Raw genomic sequence first — 16,861 nt, 5'->3', positions numbered from 1 at the left:
TACATCTCATCAAAATATCGAACGAATACCAAATTCACATGACTACTTATAGCAAGACTTCTCCCATGTCCTCACGAACAAACGTAACTACGCACAAATCATATTCATGTTCATAATCAGAGGGGTATTAATATGCATAAAGGATCTGAACATATGATATTCCACCAAATAAACCAACTAGCATCAACTACGAGTAATCAACACTACTAGCAACCCAAAGGTACCAATCTGAGGTTTGGAGACAAAGATCGGATACCAGAGATGAACTAGGGTTTGAGATGAGATGGTGCTGGTGAAGATGTTGATGGAGATTGACCCCCTCCCAATGAGAGGATCAATGGTGATGATGATGGTGACGATTTCCCGGAGGGATGTTTCCCCGGAAAAAGAGGTTCGCCGGAGCCCTAGATTGGTTCCGCCAAGGTTCCGCCTTGAGACGGCGACGCTTAGTCCTAATAGCTTCCTTCTGATTTTTTTTCCAGGGCGAAAGACTTCATATAGCAAAAGATGGGCACCAGAGGCCTGCCAGGGGGCCCATGAGGCAGGGGGCGCGCCCAGGGGGGTAGGGCGCGTCCCCCACCCTCGTGGACGGTGGGTGGCCCCCTCTGGTGCTTTCTTCGCCCAATATTTTTTAGATATTCCAAAACTGACTTTCGTGGACTTTCAGGACTTTTGGAGTTGTACAGAATAGGTCTCTAATATTTGCTCCTTTTCCAGCCCAGAATTCCAGCTGCCGGCATTCTCCCTCTTAATGTAAACCTTGTAAATTAGGAGAGAAAAGGCATAAGTATTATGACATAATGTGTAATAACAGCCCATAATGCAATAAATATTGATATAAAAGCATGATGCAAAATGGACGTATCAACTCCTTGATGTCTACTACGCAACCTTCTTCTTGTAGACATTGTTGGGCCTCCAAGTGCAGAGGTTTGTAGGACAGTAGCAAATTTCCCTCAAGTGGATGACCTAAGGTTTATCAATCCGTGGGAGGCGTAGGATGAAGATGGTCTCTCTCAAGCAACCCTGCAACCAAATAACAAAGAGTCTCTTGTGTCCCCAACACACCCAATACAATGGTAAATTGTATAGGTGCACTAGTTCGGCGAAGAGATGGTGATACAAGTGCAATATGGATGGTAGATATAGGTTTTTGTAATCTGAAAATATAAAAACAGCAAGGTAACTAGTGATAAAAGTGAGCGTAAATGGTATTGCAATGCTTTGAAACAAGGCCTAGGGTTCATACTTTCACTAGTGCAAGTTCTCTCGACAATAATAACATAATTGGATCATATAACTACCCCTCAACATGCAACAAAGAGTCACTCCAAAGCTACTAATAGCGGAGAACAAACGAAGAGATTATTGTAGGGTACGAAACCACCTCAAAGTTATTCTTTCGGATCAATCTATTAAAGAGTTCATACTAGAATAACACCTTAAGACACATATCAACCAAAACCCTAATGTCACCTAGATACTCCAATGTCACCTCAAGTATCCGTGCGTATGATTATACGATATGCATCACACAATCTTAGATTCATCTATTCAAACCAACACAAAGTACTTCAAAGAGTGCCCCAAAGTTTCTACCGGAGAGTCAAGACGAAAACGTGTGCCAACCCCTATGCATAGGTTCATGGGCGGAACCCGCAAGTTGATCACCAAAACATACATCAAGTGAATCACGTGATATCCCATTGTCACCACAGATAAGCACGACAAGACATACATCAAGTGTTCTCAAATCCTTAAAGACTCAATCCGATAAGATAACTTCAAAGGGAAAACTCAATCCATTACAAGAGAGTAGAGGGGGGAGAAACATCATAAGATCCATCTATAATAGCAAAGCTCGCGATACATCAAGATAGTATCACCTCAAGATCAAGATAGTACATACCCTCAGCCCCGAGGGTGAACTACTCCCTCCACGTCATGGAGAGCGCCGGGATGATGAAGATGGCCACCGGTGAGGGTTCCCCCCTCCGGCAGGGTGCCGGAACAGGGTCCCAATTGGTTTTTGGTGGCTACAGAGGCTTGCGGCGGCAGAACTCCCGATCTATTCTGTTCCTCGATGGTTTTAGGGTATATTGATATATATAGGAGGAAGAAATACATCAGGGGAGCCACGAGGGGCCGACGAGGGTGGAGGGCGCGCCCCCCTGCCTCGTGCCTTCCTTGTTGATCCCCTGACGTGCACTCCAAGTCTCCCGGATTGCTTTCTTTCCAAAAATAACTTTCCCGAAGGTTTCGTTCTGTTTGGACTCCGTTTGATATTCCTTTTCTTCGAAACACTGAAACAAGGGAAAAAACAGAAACTCGCACTGAGCTCTGGGTCAAAAGGTTAGTCCCAAAAGTAATATAAAGTGCATAATAAAGCCCATAAACATCCAAGACGGATAATATAATAGCATGAATACTTCATAAATTATAGATACGTTGGAGAGGTATCACTCCCCCAAGCTTAGACCTCGCTTGTCCTCAAGCGGAAGCTGATAACGAAAAATATGTCCACATGTTTAGAGATAGAGGTGTCGATAAAATAAAATACAGACATGAGGGCATCATGATCATTCTTAAAACAACAACAACACACACACACACACACACACACATATATATATATGTATGTATATATATATATTGTCATATGGTTTCTTATGCTAAAGTGACAATCTATTCACAATGTCAAGTATGAATCAGAAACTTCATTGAAAACTAACAAACTATAATCTCAGTCATTGAAGCAATTGCAATTTATCATAACATCGGAAAGAGTCAATATAAGAGCTTTTCAGCAAGTCCACATACTCAACTATCATTTAGTCTTTCACAATTACTAACACTCACGCAATACTTATGTGTATGAAGTTTTAATCGGACACAGAGAAAGATATGGGCTTATAGTTTTGCCAAAAGAAAAAAAAGAAAGAAGCCCCAAATATAAAAAAAAATAATGATAGAAAAAGAGAGAAGGGACAATGCTACTATCCTTTTTCCACACTTGTGCTTCAAAGTAGCACCATGATCTTCATGATAGAGAGTCTCCTATGTTGTCATTTTCATATACTAGTGGGAATTTTACATTATAGAAATTGGCTTGAATATTCCAATGATGGGCTTCCTCAAAATGCCCTAGGTCTTCGTGAGCAAGCGAGTTGGATGCACATCCACTTAGTTTCTTTTGTTGAGCTTTCATACACTTATAGCTCTAGTGCATCCGTTGCATGGCAATCCCTACTCACTCACATTGATATCTATTGATGGGCATCTCCATAGCCCGTTGACACGCCTAGTTGATGTGAGACTATCTTCTCCTTTTTTTCTTCTCCACAACCACCATTCTATTCCACCTATAGTGCTATGTCCATGGCTCACGCTCATATATGCGTGAAGATCGAAAAAGTTTGAGAACATCAAAAGTATGAAACAATTGCTTGGCTTGTCATCGGGTTGTGCATGATTTAAATACTTTGTGTGGTGAAGATAGAGCATAGCCAGACTATATGATTTTGTAGGGATAACTTTCTTTGGCCATGTTATTTTGAGAAGACATGATTGCTTTGCTAGTATGCTTGAAGTATTATTATTTTCATGTTAATATAAAACTTTTATCTTGAATCTTTCGGATCTGAACATTCATACCACAATAGAGAGAAATGCATTGAAGAATATGCTAAGTAGCATTCCACATCAAAAATTCTATTTTTATCATTTACCTACTTGAGGACGAGCAGGAATTAAGCTTGGGGATGCTTGATACATCTCCAACGTATCTATAATTTTTTATTGCTCCATGCTATTATATATTGTGTTTTGGATGTTTAGTGGGCTTATTTATACACTTTTATATTATTTTTATGACTAACCTATTAACCGGAGGCCCAATCCAAATTGCTGTTTCTTTGCCTATTTCAGTGTTTCGCAAAAAAGGAATATCAAATGGAGTCCAAACGGAATGAAACCTTCGGGAGAGTTATTTTTGGAACAAACGTGATCCAGAGGACTTGGAGTGGACGTCAAGAAATCACCGAGGAGGCGACGAGTCAGGGGAGCGCGCCCTCCACCCTCGTGGGCCCCTCGTGGCTCCACCGACCTACTTCTTCCTCCTATATATACCTACTGAAGGAAATATGCCCTAGAAGAAATAATAAAGTTATTATTTATTTCCTTATATCATGATAAATGTTTCTTATTCATGCTAGAATTGTATTAACCAGAAACATAATACTTGTGTGAATACATAGACAAACAGTGTCACTAGTATGCCTCTACTTGACTAGCTCGTTGATCAAAGATGGTTATGTTTCTAGCCATTAACATGAGTTATCATTTGATTAACGGGATCACATCATTAGAAGAATGATGTGATTGACTTGACCCATTCCGTTAGCTTAGCACTCGATCGTTTAGTATGTTGTTATTGCTTTCTTCATGACTTGTACATGTTCCTATGACTATGAGATTATGCAACTCCCGTTTACCGGAGGAACACTTTGTGTGCTACCAAATGTCACAACAAAACTGGGTGATTATAAAGGTGCTCTACATGTGTCTCCAAAGGTACTTGTTGGGTTGGCGTATTTCGAGATTAGGATTTGTCACTCCGATTGTCGGAGAGGTATCTCTGGGCCCACTCGGTAATGCACATCACTTAAGCCTTGCAAGAATTGCAACTAATGAGTTAGTTGCGGGATGATGTATTCCGGAATGAGTAAAGAGACTTGCCGGTAACGAGATTGAACTAGGTATTGAGATACCAACGATCGAATCTCGGGCAAGTAACATACCGATGACAAAGGGAACAACGTATGTTGTTATGCGGTCTGATCGATAAAGATCTTCGTAGAATATGTGGGATCCAATATGAGCATCCAGGTTCCGCTACTGGTTATTGACCGGAGACATGTCTCGGTCATGTCTACATAGTTCTCGAACCCGTAAGGTCCGCACGCTTAAAGTTTGATGACGGTTACATTATGAGTTTATGTGTTTTGATGTACCGAAGGTAGTTTGGTGTCCCGGATGTGATCACGGACATGACGAGGAGTCTCGAAATGGTTGAGACATGAAGATTGATATATTGGACGACTATATTCATACACCGGAATGGTTCCGGGGGTTATCGGATATATACCGGAGTACCGGGGGTTACCAGAACCCCCCGGGGGTTTAATGGGCCTACATGGGCCTTAGTGGAGAAGAGGAGGGGCAGCTAGGGCAGGCTGCGCGCCCCCTCCCCCTCTAGTCCAAATTGGGCAAGGAGGGGGGCGGCGCCCCCCTTTCCTTCCTCTCTCCCTCCTCCTTCCCCCTTCTCCTAATCCAACAAGGAAGGGAGGGAGTCCTACTCCCGGTGGGAGTAGGACTCCTCCTGGCGCGCCTCCTCCTGGTCGGCCGCCTCTCCCCCCTTGCTCCTTTATATACGGGGGCAGGAGGGCACCCCATAGACACAACAATTGATCATTGATCTCTTAGCCGTGTGCGGTGCCCCCCTCCACCATAGTCCACCTCGATAATATCGTAGCGGTGCTTAGGAGAAGCCCTGCATCGGTAGAACATCATCATTTTCACCATGCCGTCGTGTTGACGGAACTCTCCCTCAAAGCTCGGTTGGATTGGAGTTCGAGGGACATCATCGAGCTGAACGTGTGCTGAACTCGGAGGTGCCGTACGTTCGGTACTTGATGGGTCGGATCGTGAAGACGTACGACTACATCAACCGTGTTGTGCTAACGCTTCCGCTATCGGTCTACGAGGGTACGTGGACAACACTCTCCCCTCTCGTTGCTATGCATCACCATGATCTTGCGTGTGCGTAGGAATTTTTTTGAAATTACTACGTTCCCCAACACCTACGTACCCCCAAACCATCGAGGAGCACCACGAAAACCTAATTCCACTGCCGCAACCTTCTGTACCCGTGAGATCCCATCTTGGGGCCTTTTCCGGCGCTCCGCCGGAGGGGGCATTGATCATGGAGGGCTTCTACATCAACACCATAGCCTCTCCGATGATGTGTGAGTAGTTTACCTCTGACCTTCGGGTCCATAGTTATTAGCTAGATGGCTTCTTCTCTCTCTTTCGATCTCAATACAAAGTTCTCCTCGATTCTCTTGGAGATTGATGTCTACTACGCAACCTTCTTCTTGTAGACGTTCTTGGGCCTCCAAGTGCAGAGGTTTGTAGGACAGTAGCAAATTTCCCTCAAGTGAATGACCTAAGGTTTATCAATCTGTGGGAGGCGTAGGATGAAGATGGTCTCTCTCAAGCAACCCTGCAACCAAATAACAAAGAGTCTCTTGTGTCCCAATACACCCAATACAATGGTAAATTGTATAGGTGCACTAGTTCGGCGAAGAGATGGTGATACAAGTGCAATATGCATGGTAGATATAGGTTTTTCTAATTTGAAATTATAAAAACAGCAAGGTAACTAATGATAAAAGTGAGCACAAACGGTATTGCAATTCTAAGAAACAAGGCCTAGGGTTCATACTTTCACTAGTGCAAGTTCTCTCAACAATAATAACATAATTGGATCATATAACTATCCCTCAACATGCAACAAAGAGTAACTCCAAAGTAACTAACAGCAGAGAACAAATGAAGAGATTATGGTAGGGTACGAAACCACCTCAAAGTTATTCTTTCTGCTCGATCTAGTCAAGAGTCCGTAGTAAAATAACAAGAAGCTATTCTTTCCGTTCGATCTATCATAGAGTTCGTACTAGAATAACACCTTAAGACACAAATCAACCAAAACCTAATGTCACCTAGATACTCCAATATCACCTCAAGTATCTGTGGGTATGATTATACGATATGCATCACACAATCTCAGATTCATCTATTCAACCAACACAAAGTACTTCAAAGAGTGGCCCAAAGTTTCTATCGGAGAGTCAAGACGAAAACGTGTGCCAACCCCTATGCATAAGTTCATGAGCGGAACCCGCAATTTGATCACCAAAACATACATCAAGTAGATCACGTGATATCCCATTGTCACCACAGATACGCACATGCAAGACATACATCAAGTGTTCTCAAATCCTTAAAGACTCCATCCGATAAGATAACTTCAAAGGGAAAACTCAATCCATTACAAGAGAGTAAAGGGGGAGAAACATCATAAGATCCAACTATAATAGCAAAGCTCGCGAAACATCAAGATCGTATCATCCCAAGAACAGGAGAGGGAGAGATCAAACACATAGCTACTGGTACATACCGTCAGCCCCGAGGGTGAACTACTCCCTCCTCGTCATGGAGAGTGCTGGGATGATGAAGATGGCCACCTGTGAGGGATCCCCCCTCCGGCAGGGTGCCGGAACAGGGTCCCTATTGGTTTTTGGTGGCTACAGAGGCTTGGGGCGGCGGAACTCCCGATCTACTCTGTTCCCCGATGTTTTAGGGTATACGGATATATATAGGCGAAAGAAGTCGGTCAGCGGAGCCACGAGGGGCCCACGAGGGTGGGGGCGCGCCCAGTGGGGGCAGGCGCGCCTCCCTGCCTCGTGACCACCTCGAAGCTTCCCTGACGTCTACTCCAAGTCTCCTGGATTGCTTCTGTTCCAAAAATAACTCTCCCGAAGGTTTCATTCTGTTTGGACTCCGTTTGATATTCCTTTTCTTCGAAACACTGAAATAGGAAAGAAAACAACAATTTGGGCTGGGCCTCCGGTTATTAGGTTAGTCCAAAAATAATATAGAAGTGTTTAATAAAGCCCATAAACATCCAAAACAGATATTATAATAGCATGGAACAATCCAAAATTATAGATACGTTGGAGACGTATCAGAGATCTATTCGATGTAATCTTCTTTTGCGGTGTGTTTGTCGAGATCTGATGAATTGTGGGTTTATGATCAAGATTATCTATGAACAATATTTGAATCTTCTCTGAATTCTTTTATTTATGATTGGTTATCTTTGCAAGTCTCTTCGAATTATCAGTTTGGTTTGGCCTACTAGATTGATCTTTCTTGCAATGGGAGAAGTGCTTAGCTTTGGGTTCAACCTTGCGGTGCTCGATCCCAGTGACAGTAGGGGAAACGACACATATTGTATTGTTGCCATCGGGGATAAAAAGATGGGGTTTATATCATATTGCATGAGTTTATCCATCTACATCATGTCATCTTGCTTAAAGCGTTACTCCGTTCTTATGAACTTAATACTCTAGATGCATGCTGGATAGCGGTCGATGTGTGGAGTAATAGTAGTAGATGCAGGCAGGAGTCGGTCTACTTGTCACGGACGTGATGCCTATATACATGATCATACCTAGATATTCTCATAACTATGCTCAATTCTATCAATTGCTCGACAGTAATTTGTTCACCCACCGTAATACTTATGCTATCTTGAGAGAAGACACTAGTGAAACCTATGCCCCCCGGGTCTATTTTCCATCATATTAAATCTCCCGTCAACAAGCTATTTCTATCTTCGTCTATTTTGCTTTCTTTACTTTTAGTCTTTATCATAAAAATACCAAAAATATTATCTTATCTTCTCTATCAGATCTCACTTTTGCAAGTGGCCATGAAGGGATTGACAACCCCTTTATCGCGTTGGTTGCAAGGTTCTTATTGGTTTGTGTAGGTACGAGGGACTTGCGTGTGGCCTCCTACTGGATTGATGCCTTCGTTCTCAAAAATTGAGGGAAATAATTACGCTACTTTGCTGCATCACCCTTTCCTCTTCAAGGGAAAACCAACGTAGTGCTCAAGAGGTAGCAGAACGTCACTTTATATTGCTACTTGTGATAGGGACCTTTATTATGCAGTCCGTTGCTTTTATTGCTTCCATATCACAAGATCGTATAAAGCTTATTTTCTCCACACTAATAGATCATACATATTTAGAGATAAATTTTTATTGCATGCAACATGACAACTTACTTGAAGGATCTTACTCAATCCATGGGTAGATATGGTGGACTCTCATGGCAAAACTAGGTTTAAGGACATTTGGAAGCACAAGTAGTATCTGTACTTGGTGCAAAGAATTTGGCTAGCATGAGGGGTGATGACCCACAAATATAGGGGATCTATCGTAGTCCTTTCGATAAGTAAGAGTGTCGAACCCAACGAGGAGCAGAAGGAAATGACAGGCGGTTTTCAGTAAGGTATTCTCTGCAAGCACTGAAATTATCGGTAATAGATAGTTTTGTGATAAGGTAATTTGTAACGGGTAACAAGTAATAAAAGTAAACAAGGTGCAGCAAGATGGCCCAATCCCTTTTGTAGCAAAGGACAAGACTGGACAAACTCTAATATAAAGGAAAACGCTCCCGAGGACACATGGGAATTATCGTCAAGCTAGTTTTCATCACGCTTATATGATTCGCGTTCGTTACTTTGATAATTTGGTATGTGGGTGGACCGGTGCTTGGGTGCTGCCCTTCCTTGGACAAGCATCCCACTTATGATTAACCCCTATTGCAAGCATCCACAACTACAAAAGAAGTATTAAGGTAAACCTAACCATAGCATGAAACATATGGATCCATATCAGCCCCTGACGAAGCAACTCATAAACTAGGGTTTATGCTTCTGTCACTCTAGCAACCCATCATCTACTTATTACTTCCCAATGCCTTCCTCTAGGCCCAAACAATGGTGAAGTGTCATGTAGTCGACGTTCACATAACAGCACTAGAGGAAAGACAACATACATCTCATCAATATATCGAACGAATACCAAATTCACATGACTACTTATAGCAAGACTTCTCCCATGTCCTCAGGAACAAACATAACTACTCACAAATCATATTCATGTTCATAATCAGAGGGGTATTAATATGCATAAAGGATCGGAACATATGATCCTCCACCAAATAAACCAACTAGCATCAACTACAAGGAGTAATCAACACTACTAGCAACCCACAGGTACCAATCTGAGGCTTTGGGACAAAGATTGGATACAAGAGATGAACTAGGGTTTTAGAGGAGATGGTGTTGGTGAAGATGTTGATGGAGATTGACCCCCTCCCAATGAGAGGATCGATGGTGATGACGACGGCGATGATTTTCCCCTCCTGGAGGGATGTTTCCCCGGCAGAACACCTCTGCCGGAGCCCTAGATTGGTTCCGCCTCGTGGCGGCGGTGTTTCGTCCTGAAAGGTTGCTTCTGATTTTTTCTCGGACGAAAGACTTCATATAGCAGAAGATGGGCACCGGAGGCCTGCCAGGGGGCCCACGAGGCAGGGGGCGCACGCAGGGGGGTAGGGCGCGCCCCCCACCCTCGTAGATGGTGGGTGGCCCCCTCTGGTTGAATATTTATCTAGTATTTTTTATTAATTCCAAAAACTGCCTCTGTGAAGTTTCAGGACTTTTGGAGTTGTACAGAATAGGTCTCTAATATTTGCTCCTTTTCCAGCCCAGAATTCCAGCTGCCGGCATTCTCCCTCTTCATGTAAACCTTGTAAAATAGGAGAGAAAAGGCATAAGTGTTGTGACATAATGTGTAATAACAGCCCATAATGCAATAAATATCGATGTAAAAGCATGATGCAAAATGGACGTATCACCACCCTACAGGTGAAGGGGAGAATCATCTAATTTATGCTTTGAGGAGTACCTGTCTATGGAGGATGGAGTACATCAACCTTTCAAACCGGATGCCTCCTCCTCCTCGTCCGGCGAGTCAGGGCACTCCGCCTCCTCCTCCGGCGAGTGATCAGGGCACTCCGCCTCCTCCGGCTCGTCGAAGCACTCCACCTCCTCCTCCGCCTCCTTCGGCGTGTCAGCGGACTCCGCCGTGTCAGCATCGGCGAAAGAGAGACGCCGCTGCTTCGGCCGCTAGCAGTACAAGCAGAGGCGGGAAGCAATTCAAATATGGTCCATGTCTCAAGGCTCCAGAATAGTTACCATATGAGAGGACCGACAAGGAAACAAGGACATCTGTGCTGCCGAAGTGAGGGACCATTTGGCTAATAAACCTCCACCTTTGAAGGAGATGGTAGATCTGGTGAAAGTGAAGCGCACTCTGGATGCCCTGAAGCGACCACCACCGCCTCCGTCGGATTCCAACTATGTCTGGTGCCTTAAAAAGACATATGAATATGCACGGCGGTCGGGAAGTACTTCTAGTGATGCAAGGGTAGCACAACAAAGAAGTGGGAAACAAATTCCCCGGCTCGGCGAACAGGCGAACCAATTGTGAAGATTGCAACGTTAGAGGTGGAGACCTTCAGATACGAGTACGGGACGCCTCTCGTCAAACCTGATCATCCTCCTCTAACAACGATGATGCGAAGATTGCATGAATGGTACACGAAAACCTGCAACGAGTCTGGGAAGGATACTTTGATGCTGGGAATTAAAGAGGAGCACGGCCTCGTTGGAACTAAGGTGATGCCTGTTGAATTTGTGGAGTTATTCCAGTTATACAATCAAGCGGCCCTCGACAAATAACTCATGACTTGCTACTGTCTGTAAGTATTACTTCTGTAATTAAGTCTCTATAGCTCAGCTCTTTAATTGCATGTATATATAATTATCCTCACTATATTTTGCAGATTGAAGATCGTCGAATGCAAAACAGCACAAATCTATGACATTGTACCATAAATGAATGGTCGGTTAAAAAGAGAGTCAAAGATACTGAGAACAACTTGCTGAAATCCTTACTTCAAAATCAAAACAAATGGAAAATACTCTTTCCTTACAACTTCAAGTGAGTGTTACTGTCTTGTGCATATTCGGTTTCGCTTAATCGAGGTTATAATAATGTAATTGATGAGTTATGCATGTGTGAGCAGCTTCCACTTTATTCCGCTAGAGATTAAGCTTGACCGGGGAGTAGTAACTGTCTTAGACTCGAGACGAAAAGATCCCTAGGACTATGTGGACATGACTGCAATGCTCCAGAAGTAAGTTCAATCGATTATTATCGCAGCATATCGGCAACTTTGCTCATTTCCTGATATCAAGTAATTATTTTCTTTGTCTGGTAGGGTTTGGAAAGAGTTCACCGGAATTGTTCTGGGACTGCCGAGGGAGCTGTGATTTACACACCCAAAAGTAAGTACTACTAGCTAGTTCCGCGCATCTCCCATTGATTCTAGTTTCATCAATACCATTTATCATGCTTGATTATCAGTTTGATTGAACTCTATTTCTCGTAAAGTGCTTGTGGCAGGAAGCCGGGAATGATTTTTGTGGATACTACATTTGCGAGTTCATCTACAACGCGACCTCTTGGCGGGGCTACTCTGAAAAACAATATGAAGTACGTAAACAATAATAGTCACGATTTTATTTTATTACCATCATTTGTGTTGAGTTTCATTCCTATATATGTATTGACCCCCTTCTTTAAATTAGATATGGCAGATGCGGGATGAACTCCTACCACATGATCGCATACGAGCCATTGAAGAGGAATTGGCGGGATTCTTTCTTGACCACGTCATCAATAATAAGGGAGAATACCATCTGGAAATTGATATAGACTTTAGATGTTAGGGATTGTAATAGATGTTATATTGTATATATGTAGTAGCGTCCGAAAGATATATGAAAATTTGTTGTTTGACCAATCTCTCGGAGAAAGAGAGGTCACTTCTCTCTGTATATGTTCATGACGATCTTGTGTAATTAATGGTTCTTTCATTTGCTTACTAGCTAGTGTGTCGAGTTCTCTCTATATGTATAGTAGCTAGAGTTGACTAAGCACGGAGAAAGAGAGGTCACTTCTCTCTGTTAGCTAGCTAACACAATATGAAACCCCTAAATTAACCCTCCGAATGCCCCTAAACCCCCCCCCCCCCCCCCCCCCCGCCTAAAAAAACAGAAACCCCAGCTCCTGCCAGCTGCTAACGCGTGGATGCCTTTTGGTCCCGGTTGGTGTTACCAACCGGGACTAAAGGTCCTCCTGCCTGGGTGCCCCGCAGCGGCCATGTGGAGCCCCTTCCGTCCCGGTTCATAAGTGAACTGGGACTAAAGGTTTTGGGCTTTAGTCCTGACCATTTTGTCCCGATTCCAGAACCGGGACTAAAGGCCCTATGAAACCGGAACTAGTTTCGTGTTTTCCACTAGTGGTTGTCACAACAGTGAGGCAAAATTTGCTGAAAGTGAAAACTTCAACGGAGAGGCTACGTATGGGCATATATATCTTAGAATACTCATTCATTTATCGTGATTGATGCAGCTAATTTTTCATGTATAAAGAGTCAATTGATTTCTCACATGAATACATTAGCAATACATTCATGGCAGGTGATCACATAGCTGCCTTATATATGAACTTAGCGGTAAGATTGGAAGTTCGTGTCTTTCTCTTTCTCCATACGATCTAAAATTGGATCGAGTTCCACTATCATCAGATAACGAAGAGATCTTAAAAGCGTCCAAAGCGCAAACATAGAAAACTAAAAAAAACATCAACTAAACCACAACTCTAAGCTCTTAGCTCCAACCACAGAAGCCTTCACCACCGCATGCACCGCTAGTGGGAGAGAAAGAGGGAAGGGAAACCATACAGTTCGCATCCTCTATACATGGAGCGGTAGCAATTAACACACATTTTCCCCTCTTTCTCCAAAGCCCCAGGTAAAGACCTCCACAAAAGATCAGTCAAATAGCAGGCATCAGTGATTCCTATCATTGTTGTCCTCGTCCATCACATACGCCCCTTCTTGATCTTGCTCCTGCATTTGGCACCCCTCCTACAGGGAATTAATCACCATCAACTTCGAGTGAAGCCCCATCCCTCGTAATCCTAGTCTAGTCCAATGTTGTTCATATGGGTAATTCAGTTTAAAAAATGCAGTGGGTAAGCATCCATCCTCGAACATTCGGAACAATAAGGGAATACGGTCTAAAAAGGCAATTCCACTGTTTTAGACATTATAGTTGAAGTAGCAAAAAATACTCAGGATGGTTGTAAATATTAAAGATACGAAAATAATGTGAGGACACCAAACACATAATATCATTTAAGAAAACTGAAACATTCACGAAGCTCGAAGAAATAAAATATTGGCACCCATAATTTGATCATTATGAAGTAGGGGCACATCCACATATTGGACTGCAAGGCAAGATACCATTCGCAGCAGAGCGATCAACAACAACACCTAGTAGCTGCACATGAGCCAAAAAAGAAGCCACAATATTAAAAGAAGACCAGCTCTTCGTGTGACATCTATATGGAAAATATGCATGTAAGCATGTTGGCAAGAGCAACTCATGATGCAAACATAGCACAGATCATGAACAAGTTGTTAAGAACTAGTGGTATAACTCAAAGGCACACCTTATACAAATGAAGAACTTGATAGAAACTAATTAATCAGTTTAATACACCAGTAACATAAACAAAAAAAATCATTCATCATCTTATTAATTATGTAACCATGACAAAAAGACATGCTTATAGCAAAAATAGAAATTACCTCACCTGTTCAAACAAAACAGCACATTGGCAGATCTCTTGTGTTCAGAGGTTTGGATCCACCCATTTCCAGCCAACTCCCCTGCCTATATCAAATGAAGCCCAATAAATCAACGAAAAAACAAGGAGAAGTTGGATCATGACAATGCACGGTACGCTTTTGTGACAACTACAGTACATGAAGCCACATTAGTTGTGAGGTGGAAAAGATAATTATAATATTCCTTTACCAAGACATGCTTGGACTACTTAGAAGTTTAGAGAAAATACAATCATACAGAACACAACTGCAGAGACTATGTAAAGGTTAATGCCCAATATGGCTGAAAGAAAATATGCACAAATTGGAAAAACTCAGTCTTCTCAAACTGAGCATTACTTGTTATTGCTCGAATTTGAAGAAGTAGTATTATTTTCCGATGAAAATGTACATGCCGCCATGAATTGATGATTAGTATGAAGAACAAACAAGACAAACAATGTCTTGCAAGGAGACACATTGAGTGAAAAACGTAACACAAGCTTTAATCATCCAATCGAGAGTAACACATTTTCAAAGATTACTTGGTTCACTATACTATTTACATGGAGTAGACAAATACTCACATCACATGAACACTAATACAACAAACACATATCAATAGTAATTGGAAGTTGGAACTAATCCTGTTACAAATGAGGTACAGAGGTATTACCTGCAGTGCAGAAATTTCTGTAGGGAAAGTAAACCGTATCAGCCCACTCATCCGTTTTAGAAATTAATCTGATCTGCATCGACTTAAGGTGGAGCATGAAGTCGCCACTGTACGTAGACAGCACCATCACATTTAACTCCTCGTCATACCTCATCATCTCTGCATTTCTGAAGGCGCAAGAAAAGATCCCCTCCAATTGATTGATTTTCTGCAGAAGCACCCATCCGGCAAGACCATCAGAGTTCAGTTTCCTCTTCCATATATGAATGCCCTCCCATATATGAATTCCCGGTTTCGACATAACGGCGAGGCCAAAACACTTTCCTCATCTGTCCGTAAGAGCTGAAAGGACCAGTTGTTGACATGTTGGGCCTCTACCGGCATCTCGAATTCTCGATGACACAAAGAGTATGCCTTTCAGTATCAAATGCAAGGATTTCGCGTCCATGAAACAACCAGTAAACTGTTTCCCCGATGAGGATGCCGGGCCTTAGTTTCAGAACCATATCTGTAGTCGACGTTGAGACAATATTCCCCCATACACCCGACGCCGAATCATAGACACAAGCGAGTGATGTCTTCAAGTCTCTACTGGTGCAGATTAAGACCACTTTGAAGGCGGGGCTCAAGAAGCAATCGTCGTGCACATGCCTGTCTTGATCGTCAGCACACATCACCGTGGCGCTGCACCTACAGAAGCTCTCCCTTTCGGTGTCGCGGAGCTCCGATGGAAAAGGCACGCGGTGCTGCTGGCCGTTGAGGGGATCCCACACAAAGACCTCACACAAAGACTCGCTGAGCATGACGGCGAGGCCGTGGCGGCAGCCGAGTAATTCCCAATCAACCCCGTGCTCTGGCACAAACAAGCGTTGGGACGGGATGCGATTGGGCGGGTCCAAGACGGGACACGGGAGTGAAGACCGGAGTGAATACAAGAGACCCTTTGGAGAAACCCAACGGAGGAGGTCCGGGGTGGTGTCTCCTCAAGCTGTGAAGAAACCGAACAAAGAAGCCTTCGGCGGGGATGCGGTCGGGCGGGTCCAAGATGGGTTTGAAGGCGGAATATCTGAGACGAGACCCTTTGAAGAAGCCCAAGAGAGGAGGTTCCGGCTGGTGTCTGCTGAAACGGTGGAGGAAGCGGGGATCAGAGAGGATACGGCGCCAGCGCGCGCGCACGGGGAGGCACGGGAGAGGGTTGACGGCACCGGAGGAAGCCGGAGGAAAATCTCTCGGAGGAGGTCCTCATCCTCCAGCGGCGCTGGAATTGACATGGCGCGGCGGCCGGAGTTTGCTAGCCTGGCCGCGTGAAGCCTGGCACGCGCGGAACGACGCCCAGCACCACCCTCCGGCTCCTGGACACGGCCCCCCGGAGCTGCTGCGGTAGGAGTGGATGTCGGCGGATCAGGAAGCGGGACGCGTCTGGAACGGATCGGGAGATTGGACTTTGCGGTAAGATTGGAACTCCGTGTCCGTATATGTCCGTTACTTATATGAGGTTACAAAAAAAGAGGACAAGTTAGTTTCGATTCCGCTTCAATATGTGCCACTTCATAGCTCGGAAAGTCAGATTCATCTGTGATCCGTGCCCAGCCTCTCCTACTACATACTTTTTTCTTCGAAAAGGGGTCACCCCGACCTCTGCATCAGAATGATGCATACAACCAACTTAATTAAATAGCAAAAATGTTCAACAAAGGTTTTAAAGTCTCAACAAAAAAAAAAAGAAAAGCTCACAGAGAGCCAA

The 16,861-nt window shown here is 43.7% G+C and overlaps 1 pseudogene; it reads right to left on the bottom strand.

The window, feature by feature from the left end:
* Nucleotides 1–14,420: 14,420 nt before the first annotated feature.
* Nucleotides 14,421–16,544, bottom strand: LOC123140830 (uncharacterized; annotated as a pseudogene).
* Nucleotides 16,545–16,861: the final 317 nt, after the last annotated feature.

Source organism: Triticum aestivum, chromosome 6D, assembly GCF_018294505.1.
Source record: "Triticum aestivum cultivar Chinese Spring chromosome 6D, IWGSC CS RefSeq v2.1, whole genome shotgun sequence".
NCBI classification, from domain to species: Eukaryota; Viridiplantae; Streptophyta; class Magnoliopsida; order Poales; family Poaceae; genus Triticum; species Triticum aestivum.
This window is presented reverse-complemented; position numbering and strand designations above follow the sequence as displayed.